Below are 14,972 nucleotides of genomic sequence, written 5' to 3'. Positions count from 1 at the left end.
AATAAAATTCGTCAGTGTGGATGACAGAGACAAGGGGCTCCCATGGCCCAGCCAAGGCTGGCCTCAGTAAACAGAGTGGCCATATTACGATGGCAATGAGTGTTATTCAATATCTGGGAAGCTTTGCAGTGGAATTCGAGCAAGCATAAGTGGGAGGCAACGTGAACAATGGCGGTGTGACTTTTATGAGAACGTAATGCATGTGATGGAAGGGTATTGCGCGCATTGGCCAGACAAGCATTTGAGTCGGACCTGAAAAGTACCCAGCTGAATAGGCAGATTCAAATCCCCCAAAGGGGCAGTACAGTGTTGTTTTCACAGAAGCACGAGGATTGCGCCAGATGGAAAACAGTGGCAAATCAGAATGGCTTAACCTTTGTGAAATGGAAGTAGGCCAGCATGCAACAGCCGGAACTTGTCGCTTGGGTCCCCCAGGGCAGCGCACAAAAGGGCCCACGGCCAATTGTGTTTACCGGGGCGACGCAAGGTGTTTGGTCCATGTGGAGATTTGCACAGCTAACAAATCAGAACCCACATAATCGACAGCACAGACACCAAGCAACCCTAAGAACAGGGGAGCTGTCTCTATTTTTCACCAGAATAATAAGCAGCTAACCACTCAGTTTGTGTTCCCTTCCTCCAACCCTCCTGAAAGGGAGAGAGGAACGGTCATCAATAGCAGACAGCAGCTGCATAAATGCAACACTGTCCACTTGCTTCACGCTCAGAAGAGAACACTTCAACTCTTCCTCGTGGTTAGCGAAGACCAGACACTTTCGAACACATTTCCTCAGTTAAGAACTATAGAAATGATCCCTGAAAGTATAGTCTTAATAGCACAAAGGGCAGCCCAGGCAGGTGGAAGAAGCTGCCACCCATCTCACTTAGGGTGGGAAAGCGTCTATCGTCCCAAAGGCAACAAAAAGCCCCTCCATTTCTGCATAGGAAAACCTTTCCCGCAACACCATAGAAAACATTTCCTATCCATAGCGTTGGCAAAAGATGACAAAAATGCCTGTACTTTGTAAATTTACATATTGAAGACCAGCAGCCAATAAAATTCGTCAGTGTGGATGACAGAGACAAGGGGCTCCCATGGCCCAGCCAAGGCTGGCCTCAGTAAACAGAGTGGCCATATTACGATGGCAATGAGTGTTATTCAATATCTGGGAAGCTTTGCAGTGGAATTCGAGCAAGCATAAGTGGGAGGCAACGTGAACAATGGCGGTGTGACTTTTATGAGAACGTAATGCATGTGATGGAAGGGTATTGCGCGCATTGGCCAGACAAGCATTTGAGTCGGACCTGAAAAGTACCCAGCTGAATAGGCAGATTCAAATCCCCCAAAGGGGCAGTACAGTGTTGTTTTCACAGAAGCACGAGGATTGCGCCAGATGGAAAACAGTGGCAAATCAGAATGGCTTAACCTTTGTGAAATGGAAGTAGGCCAGCATGCAACAGCCGGAACTTGTCGCTTGGGTCCCCCAGGGCAGCGCACAAAAGGGCCCACGGCCAATTGTGTTTACCGGGGCGACGCAAGGTGTTTGGTCCATGTGGAGATTTGCACAGCTAACAAATCAGAACCCACATAATCGACAGCACAGACACCAAGCAACCCTAAGAACAGGGGAGCTGTCTCTATTTTTCACCAGAATAATAAGCAGCTAACCACTCAGTTTGTGTTCCCTTCCTCCAACCCTCCTGAAAGGGAGAGAGGAACGGTCATCAATAGCAGACAGCAGCTGCATAAATGCAACACTGTCCACTTGCTTCACGCTCAGAAGAGAACACTTCAACTCTTCCTCGTGGTTAGCGAAGACCAGACACTTTCGAACACATTTCCTCAGTTAAGAACTATAGAAATGATCCCTGAAAGTATAGTCTTAATAGCACAAAGGGCAGCCCAGGCAGGTGGAAGAAGCTGCCACCCATCTCACTTAGGGTGGGAAAGCGTCTATCGTCCCAAAGGCAACAAAAAGCCCCTCCATTTCTGCATAGGAAAACCTTTCCCGCAACACCATAGAAAACATTTCCTATCCATAGCGTTGGCAAAAGATGACAAAAATGCCTGTACTTTGTAAATTTACATATTGAAGACCAGCAGCCAATAAAATTCGTCAGTGTGGATGACAGAGACAAGGGGCTCCCATGGCCCAGCCAAGGCTGGCCTCAGTAAACAGAGTGGCCATATTACGATGGCAATGAGTGTTATTCAATATCTGGGAAGCTTTGCAGTGGAATTCGAGCAAGCATAAGTGGGAGGCAACGTGAACAATGGCGGTGTGACTTTTATGAGAACGTAATGCATGTGATGGAAGGGTATTGCGCGCATTGGCCAGACAAGCATTTGAGTCGGACCTGAAAAGTACCCAGCTGAATAGGCAGATTCAAAGGCAGTACAGTGTTGTTTTCACAGAAGCACGAGGATTGCGCCAGATGAAAAACAGTGGCAAATCAGAATGGCTTAACCTTTGTGAAATGGAAGTAGGCCAGCATGCAACAGCCGGAACTTGTCGCTTGGGTCCCCCAGGGCAGCGCACAAAAGGGCCCACGGCCAATTGTGTTTACCGGGGCGACGCAAGGTGTTTGGTCCATGTGGAGATTTGCACAGCTAACAAATCAGAACCCACATAATCGACAGCACAGACACCAAGCAACCCTAAGAACAGGGGAGCTGTCTCTATTTTTCACCAGAATAATAAGCAGCTAACCACTCAGTTTGTGTTCCCTTCCTCCAACCCTCCTGAAAGGGAGAGAGGAACGGTCATCAATAGCAGACAGCAGCTGCATAAATGCAACACTGTCCACTTGCTTCACGCTCAGAAGAGAACACTTCAACTCTTCCTCGTGGTTAGCGAAGACCAGACACTTTCGAACACATTTCCTCAGTTAAGAACTATAGAAATGATCCCTGAAAGTATAGTCTTAATAGCACAAAGGGCAGCCCAGGCAGGTGGAAGAAGCTGCCACCCATCTCACTTAGGGTGGGAAAGCGTCTATCGTCCCAAAGGCAACAAAAAGCCCCTCCATTTCTGCATAGGAAAACCTTTCCCGCAACACCATAGAAAACATTTCCTATCCATAGCGTTGGCAAAAGATGACAAAAATGCCTGTACTTTGTAAATTTACATATTGAAGACCAGCAGCCAATAAAATTCGTCAGTGTGGATGACAGAGACAAGGGGCTCCCATGGCCCAGCCAAGGCTGGCCTCAGTAAACAGAGTGGCCATATTACGATGGCAATGAGTGTTATTCAATATCTGGGAAGCTTTGCAGTGGAATTCGAGCAAGCATAAGTGGGAGGCAACGTGAACAATGGCGGTGTGACTTTTATGAGAACGTAATGCATGTGATGGAAGGGTATTGCGCGCATTGGCCAGACAAGCATTTGAGTCGGACCTGAAAAGTACCCAGCTGAATAGGCAGATTCAAAGGCAGTACAGTGTTGTTTTCACAGAAGCACGAGGATTGCGCCAGATGAAAAACAGTGGCAAATCAGAATGGCTTAACCTTTGTGAAATGGAAGTAGGCCAGCATGCAACAGCCGGAAATTGTCGCTTGGGTCCCCCAGGGCAGCGCACAAAAGGGCCCACGGCCAATTGTGTTTACCGGGGCGACGCAAGGTGTTTGGTCCATGTGGAGATTTGCACAGCTAACAAATCAGAACCCACATAATCGACAGCACAGACACCAAGCAACCCTAAGAACAGGGGAGCTGTCTCTATTTTTCACCAGAATAATAAGCAGCTAACCACTCAGTTTGTGTTCCCTTCCTCCAACCCTCCTGAAAGGGAGAGAGGAACGGTCATCAATAGCAGACAGCAGCTGCATAAATGCAACACTGTCCACTTGCTTCACGCTCAGAAGAGAACACTTCAACTCTTCCTCGTGGTTAGCGAAGACCAGACACTTTCGAACACATTTCCTCAGTTAAGAACTATAGAAATGATCCCTGAAAGTATAGTCTTAATAGCAAAAAGGACAGCCCAGGCAGGTGGAAGAAGCTGCCACCCATCTCACTTAGGGTGGGAAAGCATCTATCGTCCCAAAGGCAACAAAAAGCCCCCCCATTTCTGCATAGGAAAACCTTTCCCGCAACCCCATAGAAAACCTTTCCTTTCCATAGCGTTGGCAAAAGATGACAAAAATGCCTGTACTTTGTAAATTTACATATTGAAGACCAGCAGCCAATAAAATTTGTCAGTGTGGATGACAGAGACAAGGGGCTCCCATGGCCCAGCCAAGGCTGGCCTCAGTAAACAGAGTGGCCATATTACGATGGCAATGAGTGTTATTCAATATCTGGGAAGCTTTGCAGTGGAATTCGAGCAAGCATAAGTGGGAGGCAACGTGAACAATGGCGGTGTGACTTTTATGAGAACGTAATGCATGTGATGGAAGGGTATTGCGCGCATTGGCCAGACAAGCATTTGAGTCGGACCTGAAAAGTACCCAGCTGAATAGGCAGATTCAAAGGCAGTACAGTGTTGTTTTCACAGAAGCACGAGGATTGCGCCAGATGAAAAACAGTGGCAAATCAGAATGGCTTAACCTTTGTGAAATGGAAGTAGGCCAGCATGCAACAGCCGGAACTTGTCGCTTGGGTCCCCCAGGGCAGCGCACAAAAGGGCCCACGGCCAATTGTGTTTACCGGGGCGACGCAAGGTGTTTGGTCCATGTGGAGATTTGCACAGCTAACAAATCAGAACCCACATAATCGACAGCACAGACACCAAGCAACCCTAAGAACAGGGGAGCTGTCTCTATTTTTCACCAGAATAATAAGCAGCTAACCACTCAGTTTGTGTTCCCTTCCTCCAACCCTCCTGAAAGGGAGAGAGGAACGGTCATCAATAGCAGACAGCAGCTGCATAAATGCAACACTGTCCACTTGCTTCACGCTCAGAAGAGAACACTTCAACTCTTCCTCGTGGTTAGCGAAGACCAGACACTTTCGAACACATTTCCTCAGTTAAGAACTATAGAAATGATCCCTGAAAGTATAGTCTTAATAGCACAAAGGGCAGCCCAGGCAGGTGGAAGAAGCTGCCACCCATCTCACTTAGGGTGGGAAAGCGTCTATCGTCCCAAAGGCAACAAAAAGCCCCTCCATTTCTGCATAGGAAAACCTTTCCCGCAACACCATAGAAAACATTTCCTATCCATAGCGTTGGCAAAAGATGACAAAAATGCCTGTACTTTGTAAATTTACATATTGAAGACCAGCAGCCAATAAAATTCGTCAGTGTGGATGACAGAGACAAGGGGCTCCCATGGCCCAGCCAAGGCTGGCCTCAGTAAACAGAGTGGCCATATTACGATGGCAATGAGTGTTATTCAATATCTGGGAAGCTTTGCAGTGGAATTCGAGCAAGCATAAGTGGGAGGCAACGTGAACAATGGCGGTGTGACTTTTATGAGAACGTAATGCATGTGATGGAAGGGTATTGCGCGCATTGGCCAGACAAGCATTTGAGTCGGACCTGAAAAGTACCCAGCTGAATAGGCAGATTCAAAGGCAGTACAGTGTTGTTTTCACAGAAGCACGAGGATTGCGCCAGATGAAAAACAGTGGCAAATCAGAATGGCTTAACCTTTGTGAAATGGAAGTAGGCCAGCATGCAACAGCCGGAACTTGTCGCTTGGGTCCCCCAGGGCAGCGCACAAAAGGGCCCACGGCCAATTGTGTTTACCGGGGCGACGCAAGGTGTTTGGTCCATGTGGAGATTTGCACAGCTAACAAATCAGAACCCACATAATCGACAGCACAGACACCAAGCAACCCTAAGAACAGGGGAGCTGTCTCTATTTTTCACCAGAATAATAAGCAGCTAACCACTCAGTTTGTGTTCCCTTCCTCCAACCCTCCTGAAAGGGAGAGAGGAACGGTCATCAATAGCAGACAGCAGCTGCATAAATGCAACACTGTCCACTTGCTTCACGCTCAGAAGAGAACACTTCAACTCTTCCTCGTGGTTAGCGAAGACCAGACACTTTCGAACACATTTCCTCAGTTAAGAACTATAGAAATGATCCCTGAAAGTATAGTCTTAATAGCAAAAAGGGCAGCCCAGGCAGGTGGAAGAAGCTGCCACCCATCTCACTTAGGGTGGGAAAGCGTCTATCGTCCCAAAGGCAACAAAAAGCCCCTCCATTTCTGCATAGGAAAACCTTTCCCGCAACACCATAGAAAACATTTCCTATCCATAGCGTTGGCAAAAGATGACAAAAATGCCTGTACTTTGTAAATTTACATATTGAAGACCAGCAGCCAATAAAATTCGTCAGTGTGGATGACAGAGACAAGGGGCTCCCATGGCCCAGCCAAGGCTGGCCTCAGTAAACAGAGTGGCCATATTACGATGGCAATGAGTGTTATTCAATATCTGGGAAGCTTTGCAGTGGAATTCGAGCAAGCATAAGTGGGAGGCAACGTGAACAATGGCGGTGTGACTTTTATGAGAACGTAATGCATGTGATGGAAGGGTATTGCGCGCATTGGCCAGACAAGCATTTGAGTCGGACCTGAAAAGTACCCAGCTGAATAGGCAGATTCAAATCCCCCAAAGGGGCAGTACAGTGTTGTTTTCACAGAAGCACGAGGATTGCGCCAGATGGAAAACAGTGGCAAATCAGAATGGCTTAACCTTTGTGAAATGGAAGTAGGCCAGCATGCAACAGCCGGAACTTGTCGCTTGGGTCCCCCAGGGCAGCGCACAAAAGGGCCCACGGCCAATTGTGTTTACCGGGGCGACGCAAGGTGTTTGGTCCATGTGGAGATTTGCACAGCTAACAAATCAGAACCCACATAATCGACAGCACAGACACCAAGCAACCCTAAGAACAGGGGAGCTGTCTCTATTTTTCACCAGAATAATAAGCAGCTAACCACTCAGTTTGTGTTCCCTTCCTCCAACCCTCCTGAAAGGGAGAGAGGAACGGTCATCAATAGCAGACAGCAGCTGCATAAATGCAACACTGTCCACTTGCTTCACGCTCAGAAGAGAACACTTCAACTCTTCCTCGTGGTTAGCGAAGACCAGACACTTTCGAACACATTTCCTCAGTTAAGAACTATAGAAATGATCCCTGAAAGTATAGTCTTAATAGCACAAAGGGCAGCCCAGGCAGGTGGAAGAAGCTGCCACCCATCTCACTTAGGGTGGGAAAGCGTCTATCGTCCCAAAGGCAACAAAAAGCCCCTCCATTTCTGCATAGGAAAACCTTTCCCGCAACACCATAGAAAACATTTCCTATCCATAGCGTTGGCAAAAGATGACAAAAATGCCTGTACTTTGTAAATTTACATATTGAAGACCAGCAGCCAATAAAATTCGTCAGTGTGGATGACAGAGACAAGGGGCTCCCATGGCCCAGCCAAGGCTGGCCTCAGTAAACAGAGTGGCCATATTACGATGGCAATGAGTGTTATTCAATATCTGGGAAGCTTTGCAGTGGAATTCGAGCAAGCATAAGTGGGAGGCAACGTGAACAATGGCGGTGTGACTTTTATGAGAACGTAATGCATGTGATGGAAGGGTATTGCGCGCATTGGCCAGACAAGCATTTGAGTCGGACCTGAAAAGTACCCAGCTGAATAGGCAGATTCAAAGGCAGTACAGTGTTGTTTTCACAGAAGCACGAGGATTGCGCCAGATGAAAAACAGTGGCAAATCAGAATGGCTTAACCTTTGTGAAATGGAAGTAGGCCAGCATGCAACAGCCGGAACTTGTCGCTTGGGTCCCCCAGGGCAGCGCACAAAAGGGCCCACGGCCAATTGTGTTTACCGGGGCGACGCAAGGTGTTTGGTCCATGTGGAGATTTGCACAGCTAACAAATCAGAACCCACATAATCGACAGCACAGACACCAAGCAACCCTAAGAACAGGGGAGCTGTCTCTATTTTTCACCAGAATAATAAGCAGCTAACCACTCAGTTTGTGTTCCCTTCCTCCAACCCTCCTGAAAGGGAGAGAGGAACGGTCATCAATAGCAGACAGCAGCTGCATAAATGCAACACTGTCCACTTGCTTCACGCTCAGAAGAGAACACTTCAACTCTTCCTCGTGGTTAGCGAAGACCAGACACTTTCGAACACATTTCCTCAGTTAAGAACTATAGAAATGATCCCTGAAAGTATAGTCTTAATAGCACAAAGGGCAGCCCAGGCAGGTGGAAGAAGCTGCCACCCATCTCACTTAGGGTGGGAAAGCGTCTATCGTCCCAAAGGCAACAAAAAGCCCCTCCATTTCTGCATAGGAAAACCTTTCCCGCAACACCATAGAAAACATTTCCTATCCATAGCGTTGGCAAAAGATGACAAAAATGCCTGTACTTTGTAAATTTACATATTGAAGACCAGCAGCCAATAAAATTCGTCAGTGTGGATGACAGAGACAAGGGGCTCCCATGGCCCAGCCAAGGCTGGCCTCAGTAAACAGAGTGGCCATATTACGATGGCAATGAGTGTTATTCAATATCTGGGAAGCTTTGCAGTGGAATTCGAGCAAGCATAAGTGGGAGGCAACGTGAACAATGGCGGTGTGACTTTTATGAGAACGTAATGCATGTGATGGAAGGGTATTGCGCGCATTGGCCAGACAAGCATTTGAGTCGGACCTGAAAAGTACCCAGCTGAATAGGCAGATTCAAAGGCAGTACAGTGTTGTTTTCACAGAAGCACGAGGATTGCGCCAGATGAAAAACAGTGGCAAATCAGAATGGCTTAACCTTTGTGAAATGGAAGTAGGCCAGCATGCAACAGCCGGAAATTGTCGCTTGGGTCCCCCAGGGCAGCGCACAAAAGGGCCCACGGCCAATTGTGTTTACCGGGGCGACGCAAGGTGTTTGGTCCATGTGGAGATTTGCACAGCTAACAAATCAGAACCCACATAATCGACAGCACAGACACCAAGCAACCCTAAGAACAGGGGAGCTGTCTCTATTTTTCACCAGAATAATAAGCAGCTAACCACTCAGTTTGTGTTCCCTTCCTCCAACCCTCCTGAAAGGGAGAGAGGAACGGTCATCAATAGCAGACAGCAGCTGCATAAATGCAACACTGTCCACTTGCTTCACGCTCAGAAGAGAACACTTCAACTCTTCCTCGTGGTTAGCGAAGACCAGACACTTTCGAACACATTTCCTCAGTTAAGAACTATAGAAATGATCCCTGAAAGTATAGTCTTAATAGCAAAAAGGACAGCCCAGGCAGGTGGAAGAAGCTGCCACCCATCTCACTTAGGGTGGGAAAGCATCTATCGTCCCAAAGGCAACAAAAAGCCCCCCCATTTCTGCATAGGAAAACCTTTCCCGCAACCCCATAGAAAACCTTTCCTTTCCATAGCGTTGGCAAAAGATGACAAAAATGCCTGTACTTTGTAAATTTACATATTGAAGACCAGCAGCCAATAAAATTTGTCAGTGTGGATGACAGAGACAAGGGGCTCCCATGGCCCAGCCAAGGCTGGCCTCAGTAAACAGAGTGGCCATATTACGATGGCAATGAGTGTTATTCAATATCTGGGAAGCTTTGCAGTGGAATTCGAGCAAGCATAAGTGGGAGGCAACGTGAACAATGGCGGTGTGACTTTTATGAGAACGTAATGCATGTGATGGAAGGGTATTGCGCGCATTGGCCAGACAAGCATTTGAGTCGGACCTGAAAAGTACCCAGCTGAATAGGCAGATTCAAAGGCAGTACAGTGTTGTTTTCACAGAAGCACGAGGATTGCGCCAGATGAAAAACAGTGGCAAATCAGAATGGCTTAACCTTTGTGAAATGGAAGTAGGCCAGCATGCAACAGCCGGAACTTGTCGCTTGGGTCCCCCAGGGCAGCGCACAAAAGGGCCCACGGCCAATTGTGTTTACCGGGGCGACGCAAGGTGTTTGGTCCATGTGGAGATTTGCACAGCTAACAAATCAGAACCCACATAATCGACAGCACAGACACCAAGCAACCCTAAGAACAGGGGAGCTGTCTCTATTTTTCACCAGAATAATAAGCAGCTAACCACTCAGTTTGTGTTCCCTTCCTCCAACCCTCCTGAAAGGGAGAGAGGAACGGTCATCAATAGCAGACAGCAGCTGCATAAATGCAACACTGTCCACTTGCTTCACGCTCAGAAGAGAACACTTCAACTCTTCCTCGTGGTTAGCGAAGACCAGACACTTTCGAACACATTTCCTCAGTTAAGAACTATAGAAATGATCCCTGAAAGTATAGTCTTAATAGCACAAAGGGCAGCCCAGGCAGGTGGAAGAAGCTGCCACCCATCTCACTTAGGGTGGGAAAGCGTCTATCGTCCCAAAGGCAACAAAAAGCCCCTCCATTTCTGCATAGGAAAACCTTTCCCGCAACACCATAGAAAACATTTCCTATCCATAGCGTTGGCAAAAGATGACAAAAATGCCTGTACTTTGTAAATTTACATATTGAAGACCAGCAGCCAATAAAATTCGTCAGTGTGGATGACAGAGACAAGGGGCTCCCATGGCCCAGCCAAGGCTGGCCTCAGTAAACAGAGTGGCCATATTACGATGGCAATGAGTGTTATTCAATATCTGGGAAGCTTTGCAGTGGAATTCGAGCAAGCATAAGTGGGAGGCAACGTGAACAATGGCGGTGTGACTTTTATGAGAACGTAATGCATGTGATGGAAGGGTATTGCGCGCATTGGCCAGACAAGCATTTGAGTCGGACCTGAAAAGTACCCAGCTGAATAGGCAGATTCAAAGGCAGTACAGTGTTGTTTTCACAGAAGCACGAGGATTGCGCCAGATGAAAAACAGTGGCAAATCAGAATGGCTTAACCTTTGTGAAATGGAAGTAGGCCAGCATGCAACAGCCGGAACTTGTCGCTTGGGTCCCCCAGGGCAGCGCACAAAAGGGCCCACGGCCAATTGTGTTTACCGGGGCGACGCAAGGTGTTTGGTCCATGTGGAGATTTGCACAGCTAACAAATCAGAACCCACATAATCGACAGCACAGACACCAAGCAACCCTAAGAACAGGGGAGCTGTCTCTATTTTTCACCAGAATAATAAGCAGCTAACCACTCAGTTTGTGTTCCCTTCCTCCAACCCTCCTGAAAGGGAGAGAGGAACGGTCATCAATAGCAGACAGCAGCTGCATAAATGCAACACTGTCCACTTGCTTCACGCTCAGAAGAGAACACTTCAACTCTTCCTCGTGGTTAGCGAAGACCAGACACTTTCGAACACATTTCCTCAGTTAAGAACTATAGAAATGATCCCTGAAAGTATAGTCTTAATAGCAAAAAGGGCAGCCCAGGCAGGTGGAAGAAGCTGCCACCCATCTCACTTAGGGTGGGAAAGCGTCTATCGTCCCAAAGGCAACAAAAAGCCCCTCCATTTCTGCATAGGAAAACCTTTCCCGCAACACCATAGAAAACATTTCCTATCCATAGCGTTGGCAAAAGATGACAAAAATGCCTGTACTTTGTAAATTTACATATTGAAGACCAGCAGCCAATAAAATTCGTCAGTGTGGATGACAGAGACAAGGGGCTCCCATGGCCCAGCCAAGGCTGGCCTCAGTAAACAGAGTGGCCATATTACGATGGCAATGAGTGTTATTCAATATCTGGGAAGCTTTGCAGTGGAATTCGAGCAAGCATAAGTGGGAGGCAACGTGAACAATGGCGGTGTGACTTTTATGAGAACGTAATGCATGTGATGGAAGGGTATTGCGCGCATTGGCCAGACAAGCATTTGAGTCGGACCTGAAAAGTACCCAGCTGAATAGGCAGATTCAAATCCCCCAAAGGGGCAGTACAGTGTTGTTTTCACAGAAGCACGAGGATTGCGCCAGATGGAAAACAGTGGCAAATCAGAATGGCTTAACCTTTGTGAAATGGAAGTAGGCCAGCATGCAACAGCCGGAACTTGTCGCTTGGGTCCCCCAGGGCAGCGCACAAAAGGGCCCACGGCCAATTGTGTTTACCGGGGCGACGCAAGGTGTTTGGTCCATGTGGAGATTTGCACAGCTAACAAATCAGAACCCACATAATCGACAGCACAGACACCAAGCAACCCTAAGAACAGGGGAGCTGTCTCTATTTTTCACCAGAATAATAAGCAGCTAACCACTCAGTTTGTGTTCCCTTCCTCCAACCCTCCTGAAAGGGAGAGAGGAACGGTCATCAATAGCAGACAGCAGCTGCATAAATGCAACACTGTCCACTTGCTTCACGCTCAGAAGAGAACACTTCAACTCTTCCTCGTGGTTAGCGAAGACCAGACACTTTCGAACACATTTCCTCAGTTAAGAACTATAGAAATGATCCCTGAAAGTATAGTCTTAATAGCACAAAGGGCAGCCCAGGCAGGTGGAAGAAGCTGCCACCCATCTCACTTAGGGTGGGAAAGCGTCTATCGTCCCAAAGGCAACAAAAAGCCCCTCCATTTCTGCATAGGAAAACCTTTCCCGCAACACCATAGAAAACATTTCCTATCCATAGCGTTGGCAAAAGATGACAAAAATGCCTGTACTTTGTAAATTTACATATTGAAGACCAGCAGCCAATAAAATTCGTCAGTGTGGATGACAGAGACAAGGGGCTCCCATGGCCCAGCCAAGGCTGGCCTCAGTAAACAGAGTGGCCATATTACGATGGCAATGAGTGTTATTCAATATCTGGGAAGCTTTGCAGTGGAATTCGAGCAAGCATAAGTGGGAGGCAACGTGAACAATGGCGGTGTGACTTTTATGAGAACGTAATGCATGTGATGGAAGGGTATTGCGCGCATTGGCCAGACAAGCATTTGAGTCGGACCTGAAAAGTACCCAGCTGAATAGGCAGATTCAAAGGCAGTACAGTGTTGTTTTCACAGAAGCACGAGGATTGCGCCAGATGAAAAACAGTGGCAAATCAGAATGGCTTAACCTTTGTGAAATGGAAGTAGGCCAGCATGCAACAGCCGGAACTTGTCGCTTGGGTCCCCCAGGGCAGCGCACAAAAGGGCCCACGGCCAATTGTGTTTACCGGGGCGACGCAAGGTGTTTGGTCCATGTGGAGATTTGCACAGCTAACAAATCAGAACCCACATAATCGACAGCACAGACACCAAGCAACCCTAAGAACAGGGGAGCTGTCTCTATTTTTCACCAGAATAATAAGCAGCTAACCACTCAGTTTGTGTTCCCTTCCTCCAACCCTCCTGAAAGGGAGAGAGGAACGGTCATCAATAGCAGACAGCAGCTGCATAAATGCAACACTGTCCACTTGCTTCACGCTCAGAAGAGAACACTTCAACTCTTCCTCGTGGTTAGCGAAGACCAGACACTTTCGAACACATTTCCTCAGTTAAGAACTATAGAAATGATCCCTGAAAGTATAGTCTTAATAGCACAAAGGGCAGCCCAGGCAGGTGGAAGAAGCTGCCACCCATCTCACTTAGGGTGGGAAAGCGTCTATCGTCCCAAAGGCAACAAAAAGCCCCTCCATTTCTGCATAGGAAAACCTTTCCCGCAACACCATAGAAAACATTTCCTATCCATAGCGTTGGCAAAAGATGACAAAAATGCCTGTACTTTGTAAATTTACATATTGAAGACCAGCAGCCAATAAAATTCGTCAGTGTGGATGACAGAGACAAGGGGCTCCCATGGCCCAGCCAAGGCTGGCCTCAGTAAACAGAGTGGCCATATTACGATGGCAATGAGTGTTATTCAATATCTGGGAAGCTTTGCAGTGGAATTCGAGCAAGCATAAGTGGGAGGCAACGTGAACAATGGCGGTGTGACTTTTATGAGAACGTAATGCATGTGATGGAAGGGTATTGCGCGCATTGGCCAGACAAGCATTTGAGTCGGACCTGAAAAGTACCCAGCTGAATAGGCAGATTCAAAGGCAGTACAGTGTTGTTTTCACAGAAGCACGAGGATTGCGCCAGATGAAAAACAGTGGCAAATCAGAATGGCTTAACCTTTGTGAAATGGAAGTAGGCCAGCATGCAACAGCCGGAAATTGTCGCTTGGGTCCCCCAGGGCAGCGCACAAAAGGGCCCACGGCCAATTGTGTTTACCGGGGCGACGCAAGGTGTTTGGTCCATGTGGAGATTTGCACAGCTAACAAATCAGAACCCACATAATCGACAGCACAGACACCAAGCAACCCTAAGAACAGGGGAGCTGTCTCTATTTTTCACCAGAATAATAAGCAGCTAACCACTCAGTTTGTGTTCCCTTCCTCCAACCCTCCTGAAAGGGAGAGAGGAACGGTCATCAATAGCAGACAGCAGCTGCATAAATGCAACACTGTCCACTTGCTTCACGCTCAGAAGAGAACACTTCAACTCTTCCTCGTGGTTAGCGAAGACCAGACACTTTCGAACACATTTCCTCAGTTAAGAACTATAGAAATGATCCCTGAAAGTATAGTCTTAATAGCAAAAAGGACAGCCCAGGCAGGTGGAAGAAGCTGCCACCCATCTCACTTAGGGTGGGAAAGCATCTATCGTCCCAAAGGCAACAAAAAGCCCCCCCATTTCTGCATAGGAAAACCTTTCCCGCAACCCCATAGAAAACCTTTCCTTTCCATAGCGTTGGCAAAAGATGACAAAAATGCCTGTACTTTGTAAATTTACATATTGAAGACCAGCAGCCAATAAAATTTGTCAGTGTGGATGACAGAGACAAGGGGCTCCCATGGCCCAGCCAAGGCTGGCCTCAGTAAACAGAGTGGCCATATTACGATGGCAATGAGTGTTATTCAATATCTGGGAAGCTTTGCAGTGGAATTCGAGCAAGCATAAGTGGGAGGCAACGTGAACAATGGCGGTGTGACTTTTTTGAGAACGTAATGCATGTGATGGAAGGGTATTGCGCGCATTGGCCAGACAAGCATTTGAGTCGGACCTGAAAAGTACCCAGCTGAATAGGCAGATTCAAAGGCAGTACAGTGTTGTTTTCACAGAAGCACGAGGATTGCGCCAGATGAAAAACA

At 47.5% G+C, this 14,972-nt stretch overlaps 14 non-coding genes across 14 annotated transcripts; all 14 read right to left on the bottom strand.

Annotated features, from left to right (window-relative positions):
- Nucleotides 1-614: 614 nt before the first annotated feature.
- On the bottom strand, nt 615-832 carry LOC138490855 (small nucleolar RNA U3). The gene has a single exon (XR_011275749.1). It is a non-coding gene; the product is annotated as a small nucleolar RNA U3 (small nucleolar RNA).
- Nucleotides 833-1,667: 835 nt separating this feature from the next.
- LOC138490854 (small nucleolar RNA U3) lies at nt 1,668-1,885 on the bottom strand. The gene has a single exon (XR_011275748.1). It is a non-coding gene; the product is annotated as a small nucleolar RNA U3 (small nucleolar RNA).
- An 824-nt stretch (nt 1,886-2,709) lies between these two features.
- Nucleotides 2,710-2,927, bottom strand: LOC138490853 (small nucleolar RNA U3). Its single transcript, XR_011275747.1, has one exon. It is a non-coding gene; the product is annotated as a small nucleolar RNA U3 (small nucleolar RNA).
- An 824-nt stretch (nt 2,928-3,751) lies between these two features.
- LOC138490852 (small nucleolar RNA U3) lies at nt 3,752-3,969 on the bottom strand. Its single transcript, XR_011275746.1, has one exon. It is a non-coding gene; the product is annotated as a small nucleolar RNA U3 (small nucleolar RNA).
- Nucleotides 3,970-4,793: 824 nt separating this feature from the next.
- Nucleotides 4,794-5,011, bottom strand: LOC138490851 (small nucleolar RNA U3). Its single transcript, XR_011275745.1, has one exon. It is a non-coding gene; the product is annotated as a small nucleolar RNA U3 (small nucleolar RNA).
- An 824-nt stretch (nt 5,012-5,835) lies between these two features.
- LOC138490850 (small nucleolar RNA U3) lies at nt 5,836-6,053 on the bottom strand. The gene has a single exon (XR_011275744.1). It is a non-coding gene; the product is annotated as a small nucleolar RNA U3 (small nucleolar RNA).
- An 835-nt stretch (nt 6,054-6,888) lies between these two features.
- On the bottom strand, nt 6,889-7,106 carry LOC138490849 (small nucleolar RNA U3). Its single transcript, XR_011275743.1, has one exon. It is a non-coding gene; the product is annotated as a small nucleolar RNA U3 (small nucleolar RNA).
- An 824-nt stretch (nt 7,107-7,930) lies between these two features.
- LOC138490848 (small nucleolar RNA U3) lies at nt 7,931-8,148 on the bottom strand. The gene has a single exon (XR_011275742.1). It is a non-coding gene; the product is annotated as a small nucleolar RNA U3 (small nucleolar RNA).
- Nucleotides 8,149-8,972: 824 nt separating this feature from the next.
- LOC138490846 (small nucleolar RNA U3) lies at nt 8,973-9,190 on the bottom strand. The gene has a single exon (XR_011275740.1). It is a non-coding gene; the product is annotated as a small nucleolar RNA U3 (small nucleolar RNA).
- Nucleotides 9,191-10,014: 824 nt separating this feature from the next.
- Nucleotides 10,015-10,232, bottom strand: LOC138490844 (small nucleolar RNA U3). The gene has a single exon (XR_011275739.1). It is a non-coding gene; the product is annotated as a small nucleolar RNA U3 (small nucleolar RNA).
- Nucleotides 10,233-11,056: 824 nt separating this feature from the next.
- LOC138490843 (small nucleolar RNA U3) lies at nt 11,057-11,274 on the bottom strand. The gene has a single exon (XR_011275738.1). It is a non-coding gene; the product is annotated as a small nucleolar RNA U3 (small nucleolar RNA).
- An 835-nt stretch (nt 11,275-12,109) lies between these two features.
- On the bottom strand, nt 12,110-12,327 carry LOC138490842 (small nucleolar RNA U3). The gene has a single exon (XR_011275737.1). It is a non-coding gene; the product is annotated as a small nucleolar RNA U3 (small nucleolar RNA).
- Nucleotides 12,328-13,151: 824 nt separating this feature from the next.
- Nucleotides 13,152-13,369, bottom strand: LOC138490841 (small nucleolar RNA U3). Its single transcript, XR_011275736.1, has one exon. It is a non-coding gene; the product is annotated as a small nucleolar RNA U3 (small nucleolar RNA).
- Nucleotides 13,370-14,193: 824 nt separating this feature from the next.
- On the bottom strand, nt 14,194-14,411 carry LOC138490840 (small nucleolar RNA U3). Its single transcript, XR_011275735.1, has one exon. It is a non-coding gene; the product is annotated as a small nucleolar RNA U3 (small nucleolar RNA).
- Nucleotides 14,412-14,972: the final 561 nt, after the last annotated feature.

This window comes from Ambystoma mexicanum, chromosome 9 (assembly GCF_040938575.1).
Source record: "Ambystoma mexicanum isolate Mex_15411 chromosome 9, UKY_AmexF1_1, whole genome shotgun sequence".
Lineage (NCBI taxonomy): Eukaryota > Metazoa > Chordata > Amphibia > Caudata > Ambystomatidae > Ambystoma > Ambystoma mexicanum.
The sequence above is the reverse complement of the archived record's forward strand: the minus strand, read 5'-3'. Positions and strand labels throughout refer to the sequence as shown.